The sequence below is a fragment of the Panicum virgatum genome, chromosome 4K (assembly GCF_016808335.1).
Source record: "Panicum virgatum strain AP13 chromosome 4K, P.virgatum_v5, whole genome shotgun sequence".
Taxonomy (NCBI): Eukaryota; Viridiplantae; Streptophyta; class Magnoliopsida; order Poales; family Poaceae; genus Panicum; species Panicum virgatum.
The window spans coordinates 24940680-24951474 of NC_053139.1; the positions used below are offsets into that span (position 1 = coordinate 24940680).

The 10795-nt window shown below is 46.6% G+C and overlaps 1 non-coding gene across 1 annotated transcript; it reads left to right on the plus strand.

Moving 5' to 3' along the window:
- Positions 1-3711: 3711 nt before the first annotated feature.
- Positions 3712-3818, plus strand: LOC120705383. Its single transcript, XR_005687963.1, has one exon. It is a non-coding gene; the product is annotated as a small nucleolar RNA R71 (small nucleolar RNA).
- Positions 3819-10795: the final 6977 nt, after the last annotated feature.

A 10795-nucleotide genomic window follows, 5' to 3' on the forward strand; every position in this document is an offset into this window, starting at 1 on the left:
CCTGATCAGTCGTAAATATGAGTACACACCTGTGGAACCATTCTTTGATCTTGCAATTGAGCCAAGCAGACAACATTCTACCTCATCCATCGAAAGTCCACATATACCATCAGAGCCGGTGAGGAAAAATGACGATAAATGCTAGTAAGAAGCTATGAGTGACTCTGAGAGACCCATGGAGGGGAGTAAGACCATGAGCAATTTTATAAAAAAATATTTTTCAAAACATCCCAAGTCTGGCAATATGATAGGATGACACTTGAAGCCAAGATCATTCCATTTTTCAACCGCTCAAGGTATCATGATAGACACATTCAAGTTCATAAGCAAGAGCAAGGTATGAAATAACTTTTGTGCAGGATATTCTATCAGGAAGCTACCAGCTCAGCTCAGTCCTGACCTTTACTCGGGACGAGAAAAGGGCCAAGTGTGGGGGATCTTGTTGACGGTCATTAACGACCAATTTTGACCGTCAACTCCTCCACAAAAAGGGACAAAAATGTGGAATAAATGCTAGGATAGGTTTAATTACTAACGGATTCCACAGGTGATGTTCTAGAATGTGTGTAGGTGATTTCCAGCTGATTTTGCAGTATAATGGTGTGGTTTGATCCAGGACATAACATCAGGATGCAACATGTGTCAGAATATGGAATAGATGGCCCACCAAAGCAAGAAACCAACAGTACAAGAGCCAATACACGTGCCAATGACAAGTAGGCCTTGGAAGGAAACCGTGGACCGAAAGGGGAGGTCGGTGGGCCCACTGGGAGGCCGACTGACCTACTGGTCGGCCGATCAGGCCCATGGGCCCCACTGCCTCAATTTTGCCACGTGGTGCTCCCTCACTGGCTCCCAATGTTGGTTCTGCAGAGAAGAGCTGCGATCTCGTGGTGGCTCCCTCCTATAAATACAAGGGGAGGGGTAGAGGAATGAACACACACACATCACACCCTCTCAACTCACCTTTCTCCCTTGGAGCTTGAGGCCTTCATCCTAGATGCTTAGGTAGACTAGGAGGTGTAGAAAAAGACAAGGAGAGTGAGGAGGAGTCGGGGGAAGTGTCGGGTCTGTCGGCACTCTTGTCCGCTTGTACCTCGATGGATGCTTATTCGGTTGTAAGTGTTCGAGACTTTCTTTGTTTTTTTATTTGGAATTAGAGTTTAGATCGCAAGTTATCATATTTGCCTTATATTAGATAATGTGTATGCTAGCGAGTAGCATTTGATCTTAGCTTAAGACCCCGGATAGAAAAGGGTAGTCTTGGCCAGGGCTAAGGTTAGTAGGGAAAGGCGTAGACGTGGTGTCTAGGCTGGACTATACCACTCAGTTGTCTGATAGTCCTACGGTTTGTAGAGGTAGCCGGCAGGTGGTGACAGCCCTGCTCGAGCCTTTTCGTAATCCTCCACGTTCGGATATCAGATAGAGCACATATTGGAGCTATCGGCTTGTATAAGCCGGTCGATACCTTTAGCTCGAAGTATAACGGCGACGTGATCTCTTTTTCTAGACATAGATTCTAGATATAGAAAGTCCTCTCTTCTGTCTTCTCCACACCGGCGTGTGTGTCCTTGGATGAACCTGAACCTGTAGATAGCATACTCACGTTCCCTAGTGGATATGATACCCTGGAATACTCCTGGGTGAAAGCTACAACAGTATCCGTGCGCTTGCAGATTTTATTCGTGATGTTGCAAAATACCAACAGAGTGTTCTTGCAATCAAACTTGAGCCAAAATCCAAAGGAAACCCGAGCAAGAATGTGTGAGAGGAAGTGAGAGTGAAGGAAGTGAGCATGAAAGCTCATCACCCCTCTCTCGGCCTCTATTTGAAGGAATCTGGGCGAGTGCACCCGAGGAGAGGGAAGCCACAACGGTCAAGTAGCCATTGCAGAAGGTGGGGCCCAGGAGCCGTTAGCCCTGGGTCGGCCGACCTATGGGGTCGGCCGGCCCCAGGGTGGGCCCCCTGGTGCCCCCCCTTTGGCTAGGTGATTCCTCAACGGTCATAAACTTTGAAAATATGGTGCACGACCAAAAGTTTGCTCGAAAGGATGTCCAAATTATTTTTCCCAAAGGATTTTAAAAATCATAAAATATTTTTGGTATTTTTGTGAAAAGGGAAAAGTGCTTGAAAAATTCCAGCATGCAGAAAACAAATTTGAAAATTTCAAACATGCAGTGGAGAAAAACAAATGAGGTGCAAAGAAAATTTTGAAAAGGCAGAGAAAGCAAATATGAGATAAATACCAATTTATCTTTGGCAAGGGCACATCGTTTAAAGTCCGACGTGCACAACTTTTCTCCACCATACTTACCATTGGTCGGCTCGACCTGGAGAACTGGGCGAGACAGAAATCTCGACCTTCCGCCACACCTTCTTTGGTTTCTTCTTTCTTTTAGGTGTGGAGGGTCGGTGTTCCGGCTGGGGTTCTGGTGCACCCCAGAGTGCTTGCCCTTCGTTGTCTTGTTGAATCATGAAGCACTACTCTTCCCTTTTTCTAAACCTGAAAAATATATCCTCCCTTCCGACACGGAAACAGATTTCTCCTTTTCTGACTTCGATCCTTGACCTGGCGGACCTTAGAAAAGGTTGCCCAAGTACGAGGTCGACTCCGAGGTCGCCCTCCATATCCATTACCACAAAGTCGACAAGGACGAAGGAGTCTCGCACTCGTACGAAAATGTGTTCGACTATCCCTTCAGGATACCGAATGGCTGAATCTGCAAGTTGTACGAGCATGGTTGTTGGGGAAAGAGTAGGATATTCAAGCGCTTCATATATTACCTTGGGCATTATGTTTATGCTTGCCCCCAGATCGCATAAGCATCGCTTGAAGTGTTTGATGTAGATCGAGCAGCTGATCATGGGGACCTGGATCCTCTTGCACTGCTGCCACAATGCCATCCCAAACGTCGTTCCTTGGTGGAGTGTACTTGCCTACATGGTTATCGCATGGTGGCCTCCGGGACGAGTTACCCCGTCCGGTAAACACTATGCTAACATTTTCAACGGGAGTCTCGGGTTGCCCCGGGATTTTCCCGCTCTTATCAGTAGGTAAAGCAGCAGCAATTTGTGCAACTTGTGTTTCGATCATTTTATTGAAACTTAGTTGATTTTTAAGAGAGGGAGACAAAGTTTCAAGCTTAACATTTAAACTTTCCAGGGATTTATCATTGGCCAAGAGCTTTTTATTTAAATTTTCGTTAATTTTAACTTAGCCAAGAACAAGATCTCTCAAGGGAGGTTGGTTCGAATTAAATTCGAATTATAAGAAGGATTGTAGTTATTACTCCCTGGAATGGTGGACATGGCTGGTTCCACCCCTGGCCTCCTTGTGGTGGACGATACCCGTTGTTGTTGTTATTTAGGTAGGCGTAGTCTTCACGAGTTTCGGGGCAGTTGTTCCCTGAATGTCCATCGTTACCACAGACTTCGCACGTGTAGTGCGATTCCATGGCACGAGCATAGTTTTCTCTATGCTTTTTGAATTTGGCCCTTTCACCGAGATGCTTCAGTAGGAGGTCCAGCTTTGCGGCAATCATATCTGTCTCTTTGATGGTATGCATGCCCTTTGTATGGGGTTGGAGTCGTTCATCGCTCCACCCCTGATTGGTGACCATTTTCTCGACCAATGATTTGGATTTGGCAATGGTTAGGTCGAGGAAGGCTCCTCCAGCAGCGGCATCAATATTGGCTTGAGATGTCGTTGTGAGCCCTTGGTGAGGACAGGCTAGGATGTATTCCTGCAGCCTTTCCCAAGCTTCTGGGATGGATTCCATCCCCGTCTGCTAGAAACTTGAAATTCTCCCATGCAGGTCATTTGTTTTGCCCAGCGGGAAGAATTTTGCGAGGAACGCATTGGAGCATTTGGCCCAGGTGTTGTTGTCCTTTTCCTTGTAAAACCACTGTTTCACCAACCCCAGTAGGGAGAAGGGAAATAGACAAAGCTTGATAACATCGGCGGCGACACCCCGTATGACAACGGTGTCGCAGAGCTCCAGAAAATTCTGCAAGTGCACATTTGCGTCCTCATTCGGCTTGCCACATAAGGGAAAACAGACAAAGCCTTTTTGGTGCTTTGATGCCAAAGGGGGAGAGAGTTTGGGGGAGTTGGAGTCAGGGGGAGGGTAGAGCTAGAGAGAGCTCGTAGTTACAGGACTTTGATGTTTTATATCTCATTTGATGTTAGTTCATGGATATGTACATTTGACTCTTGTGTATGCTGTGTTTTGAGACATATCTATGGATTCCGTTTGAGCCGTTGAGCTCTTTGGTTCTTTTTCGAGTTTGCTTGAGTTTCTCCTGTTTATCCTTTCTCGCTCCCTCGTTATTTTTTTATGTTTGTGTTGTCATCAATCACCAAAAAGGGGGAGATTGTAAGCATCTAGGACCTTAAGGTTTGTTTCGGTGATTAATGACAACCATTATTGTGACTAATGAGTTTGTGCAGCTTAATGAAATATTATCGCTCATTGGATCATATGTTAAAGAGGCCCCTAAATTTCATTATTCAAAAAGGCGATCTCGGTATTCAACTCAAGTATATAACAAGACTAAGGATCTTTCTAGTCCTAGGTGTCGCAAGGTTGAGAAGGACACTTAGGTTAGTATAGGATTTATAGTTTTGTAGAGATCGCACTATTAAGAGGGGTTAAGGCCAAGTAACTTGAGCATGGACATGGTCAATCAAAAATGGATGCACACTATGGTCACTCAGGTTCCTAGAAGTTCAAATAAGTGGTTTCCAACTTATATCTCAAGAATATTTGGATTTCATTCAAGACTCAAATGGGCAGTTGTAATGGCTAGTTTTCTAAATGGGCAGTTTACATTCATCGGTTAAACCGACGATGACTTTTGGAGGACCGTCGGATTAACCGGCGTTGCGTACTTTTCTGGCAGCTTTTCTCCAACGGCTGTATCCGCGTGAGCTGCCTATATATACCCCTCCAATGGGTCATTTTGATGTCTCTTGACACCAGGCAACATTCATACACTCATACTTTTGTTGAGAGCCACCTTGAGCATCATATTCCACTCATTTTATCATTCAATCATTCAAGAAGCAAGACTAAGGACTTGAGTAGAGAGAAGCTTGTGTGCATCCATTCTTGGTGATCGGTTCTTGCTCAAGTGAAGGCCTAGCTTGTTACTCTTGGAGATTGGCAGCACCTAGGCGATCTTGGTGATTGAGGTGTTTCTTCCGGAGCTTGCCAAGTTGATTGTGGGAGCCCGAAGAAGTTTGTACGTGGCTTGAGCTCCACCACGCCGGGATGGTGAACGGAGACTCTTAGTGAGCACCCTTGTCTCGGTGACTTGGGAGGTGACAAGACACATAGTGAGTGTCACAACGTGGATTAGGGGTGTGTGCCAACACATCGACACCACGGGAAAAAATCCGGTCGTCTCCTGCCCACTCTTTACATTCAAGCAATTACTTTCATGCAATTATTCATGTGCTTGACCCTAGAGATCATAACTTAGCTCTACCTTGCTTAGTTTCATATCTTGTTGTATCTTTGATAGCTTGTGTAGTTTGCTTAGTTAGCCGGTTGGTGAATTGAGCCTTACTAGTATTGCATAGATTAAGGTTGCTTTATTTTGTTTTAGAAATTTGAAAAAGGCCCAATTCACCCCCCCTCTTGGTCCATCGATCCTTACAATTGGTATCAAAGCCTCGTTGCCCATTTGGATCATTAGGCTTCACCGCCTAGAGCTATGGCCAAGATGGGTGGATCGCCTCCTGTAACACCCGGTTTATAAAAGGACATAAACCGAGCAATCATATACGTGCCAGGATCAAGTCACACGTATATACAATAGAATGAACAACATATCACAGCACATATCACGTAAAAAGATATAATAAAGCGAATACGAATGTTATTTATTGCAATAATGACAAAATGTCTGATACAGAGTATGCGGAAGCGTAAAACATAAACGAAGCCTCTCGGAAGCTGGGCACCACAGGGACGTTGACTGGGAGACGAACGCCTAGAAGTCCTTGTAGTCCTGGTAGCGCTGAGCGAACTCCCTCGCATCGGCAGGAACTAAGCAGCAGTAGAGTATCCCCAAGAGGAAAAAGAGTAGAGTAGGCAAGAGTGAGTACACAACTTGTACTCAATAAGTATAACACAAACTATGAGGCTCTAGGTTGGCTGACTGACTGCATTAGCTTTTAAGTCTTGGCAAAATTTTATTAAAGCTATTTACTACAAGTTGATGAATTATCATAAACCCAGTTACATAGTAATTAATCAAAATTAATCATGTTACTACTGAGAACCAAACCGAACCAAGCCACCCGGGGAAACCTGCCTCGTCAAAGGAAGATAACCCCACTAATCAAAAGGAGGATCTGGGCCGCTCATGACCGTGAGCACGGCTAGTATACCAGTTTTACACTCTGCAGAGGTTGCACATCTTTACCCACAAGTCGTGAGCTACGCTAGTTGTTCATAACACTTCCTTAGGTGAGATGACTAGCAAACTCACTACGAGGCCTTTACAAAGAATCTCATTGGTAGGGAGTAACCGCGAGGGTGGATCGGCGACTATGGAGTAGGTCTAGTGGGCGTCAAGACACGAAGCACAGACGAGGCCACTTAGCACGAGGGCCATAGAAGCTTACCGCCCCTGCCCCGCAGGTAAGTTACTCCAAACCAAAAAGACCTAATTATTACGCCATGACCGTCCCATTCCAGTCTTGTGGTAGCGCTGTTGTCCCAGGTTGTCGCTCTATGAACCGGTCCTTATGGAGAGTGGCCAACCAAGCACTAAGCACCGTGCTGGCCCCCCTAAACCATGTTTCTAACAAAACATATTTTAACGAGACGTGAGCCACCCAAGCACGAAGCACAGAGGGCCACTCCCAGAATTAAGTTGCATAAACCATTAATCAAATTAATTAAAAAGGACCAAGTGTGTTATAGCATGACAGCTAGCACAACTAACCAAAATGCAACCCAAAGGATATATATAAAGGATATAAAGTGGCTAGAAAAGTCCTTATAGGCATATAGTATTAAAATGCAGTATGAAAATGTATTTAAAAGTGATAGGTTGTTCATGTTATACTTGCCTTCCTCGTACTGCTCCTGCTGCTGCTCAAACTGGTCAGAAGACGGCTGCTCCGGGTACTGGTACTGGGGCTCCTCAGATGGATCAACGTCTACTGGCGAACACATGGCCAAAAACAATACACCACATAAACATACATGCAAACAATAGCATAAACTAAGAAACAATACAACAATACATAAAAACAGCACACTAAACTAGTCTAAAACTATTCTACGCGTTACAACGATCGCGGGGACATAAAGAACGCCTAAAACGGAGCTAAAACGCAAAATCTAGGCTAAAAACAAGTTCCAGGGACCTATTTGTAAGAAAACTGAGGTTCCAGGGGGTTTCTGGGCTAAACCGAGGACTAAAACGTAATTAAACCTTAGTTCTAGGGTCTAACTCACAAAAAGTCAAGGGCTGGACGGCGGGTTCAAAATCTAAAGAGCTCAGGGGTCTGGGTGTTAATTTCTGGACCAAACTGCAAATTATTTTGAACACACCAGGACTGCGGGTTATTTTCAAGGAAGTGGGAGGGCTCTTTAGCAAAACTGACAGGGCGAACTGTTACGTTTAGATCTGGTCGCTTGGATTCGGATCGGAGGGCTCGGATTTGATGAGATCTAAATCTAATCTGGGTCGCACGTGTCGACGGCGACCAGCTCCGCGGCGGCGCTCACCGGAAACTCACTGGACTTCACCCAAAACGGTGTTCCCGGGGCTGTTTCGGCTCGTGTTCGGGTCAGGGAGCGAGTGTGTGCGACAGCGAGCTCATTCGGGTGCACTAGGGGCGTGTGGGGGCTCTGGCGTGGCACGCAGCAGCGCCGGGCGGCGTTGCGCGGCCGCGGGTTTGCCGGCGAGCGATTGCTCGCTGGTCAGAGAGGAACCAAGGGTAAAAAAAGGGCATGGGAACTTGCTTTACCTCTGCGCAATGCACAGGAGACGTGCAGAGGGGGAAAGCGGCGGTGCAGAGGTCCTGCGGCGGCGTCGCGGCGGCTCCAAGCTCGGTGAGGCGGTGAAGCACGGGGAACGGCCTCCTAGGCGTGCTTCTGGTAGTCTGGTGCGGCGGAGGTAACACGCGACCGTCCTGCAAAGCGGTCGAGTGGGTCAGGATAGTCGGCACAGTGCAGACTGCGCGGAATGCCGATGGGAAGCTCACCGTGGCCGTCCGGGCGGAGCTCCAACGGCGTGGCGGCGCTGCGTTAGGGTTTAGGGGGGTGCGGGGCGCGTTAAAAGGGTGGTGGGGGTGATCCTTGGCGTGCGAGCCGCGGGAATTGCGGCGCGGTGATTACGCGGTGGATTCGGGATCGAACCCTATCGGATCCCGGGCTGACTTCTAGAAGGAGGGGCGCGGGCTGTGCTGGCGTGGATTCTGTGAGGCTGGGGCATAGGGCGGAACGGGCTCTGGGGCCCTGCAGGTGCGGCGCGTGGCAGTCGGGATGAGGTTTTCTAATTTCCTTTTCTCTTTTTTTTCTATTTCTAATTCAAACTAACACACAACTAGGTGAATTCAAATTCAAATTTGAATTCACAACTAGCTCTCAAACAAAAAGAACAATGCACCAGCATGAATGCAACAACAACAATAAAACCTATGATAAAATTTTAATTACTTGAGGAACAAAATTGGATTATATGCCATACTAAACACAATAAACCTTAAAAATTTAAATAAAGCCAATTAAATTTATTAATAAAAGCTGAAATTTAAATTAGGGTGTTACAGACCCTACCCCCTTAAAGAAATCTCGTCCCCGAGATTTAGCTGGGCTGGCTAGCAAAGAGATCTGAATATGTCTTCCTCGGCTCATCTTCTCGCTCCTAAGTAGCCTCAGCTTCACTGTGGTGACTCCACTGAACTCTGCACATCTTGATGCGCTTGTTCCGAGTAACCCTCTCTGATGTCTCCAGAATTTTCACTGGATGCTCAGTATAAGTCAGATCTTCCTGAACCTCTAATCCATCCAGTGGTGCCTGCTCCTCGGGTACTCGCAGACACTTTTTCAGCTGAGATATATGGAAGACATCGTGAACTCCAGAGAGACTGGGAGGTAACTCCAGGCGATAAGCAACTTCGCCTTTCCGCTCTAGCACCTTGAATGGGCCAACATACCAAGGTGCTAACTTCCCTTTGACATTAAATCTGCGGATCCCTCTCATCGGAGACACCTTCAGGTACACATAATCACCAACACTGAAGGTCAGGTCTCTCAGTTTGCCATCTGCATAGCTCTTTTGTCTACTCTGTGCAATCCTCAGATTTTCTCGCACAGCTTGTACCATCTGCTCTGCATCTTCTATAATGTCAGGGCCAAAGAGCTGCTTCTCACCAATCTGATCCCAATAGAGAGGAGTCCTGCATTTTCTGCCATACAATGCCTCAAAGGGGGACTTCTTCAAACTGGACTGGTAGCTGTTGTTGTAGGAGAACTCAGCATACGACAGGCACTTATCCCAACTAGTACCATACTGAATAGCATAGGCTCTCAACATATCTTCCAACACCTGGTTGGTTCTCTCTGTCTATCCATCTGTCTGAGGATGATAGGCAGTACTGAAGCGCAGCTTCGTATCCAACGAATCATGAAGCTGCTCCCAGAACTGTGAAGTGAACTGAGATCCTCTGTCTGATATAATCTTCTTGGGCACACCATGTAAGCAGACAATCCAAGAGATGTACAACTCTGCAAGTCTAGCACCGGAGTAAGTAGTGTTCATTGGAATGAAGTGAGCAACCTTCGTCAGATGATCCACTACTACCCATATGGAGTTGTACCCTTTCTGAGTACGAGGCAATCCAACGATGAAGTCCATAGTGATCTCCTCCCATTTACACTCTAGAATTTTCAAAGGCTGTAACAGACCTGCTGGCCTCTGATGCTCAGCGTTGACACGCTGACAGGTGTCACAAATAGCCACGTACTCTGCCACTGAACGCTTCATCCCATGCTACCAGAAACGTTCCTTGAGATCATAATACATCTTCGTGCTGCCCAGATGAATAGAGTAAGCTGTATCATGGGCCTCACTCAGAATCAACTTCCGGAGATCCTTCACATCTGGCACACAGATCCGGTTCTTGTACCACAAGGTACCCTGATCATCCTCTCTGAAATGAGGAGCTTTGCCTTTCTTGAGCAACTCACGGATCTCCTGCAGCTTCTCATCTTCTTTCTGATGCTGCCTGATCTCTGCCTCTAGGGTGGGTACTGCCTCGAATGCTGCACTTGAAGTATGATGCAAGAAACCCAGACTCAACTGCTCAAACTCCTCACATAACTCCTGAGGCATCTAGAAAGTAACGGCCATGTTGACATAGCTTCTTCTGCTCAGAGCATCTGCCACAACATTGGCCTTACCCAGATGATAGTGAATATCCAGGTCATAATCCTTGACCAACTCTAACCATCTTCTCTACCGCATGTTCAGCTCATTCTGCGTGAAAATGTACTTGAGGCTCTTGTGATCAGTGTAGATATCACACTGCTGCCCATACAAGTAATGCCTCCAAATCTTCAGAGCATGCACGACTACGGCTAACTCAAGATCATGAGTGGGATAGTTCAGCTCATGCCGACGTAACTGCCGTGAAGCATAAGCTATCACTCTGCCCTCCTGCATCAGAACACAACCAAGACCATCCTTCGAAGCATCACAGTACACCATGAACCTCTTGCTCTGGTCTGGCAGAGTAAGGACTGGCGCCATAGTAAGCCTCTTCTTCAAC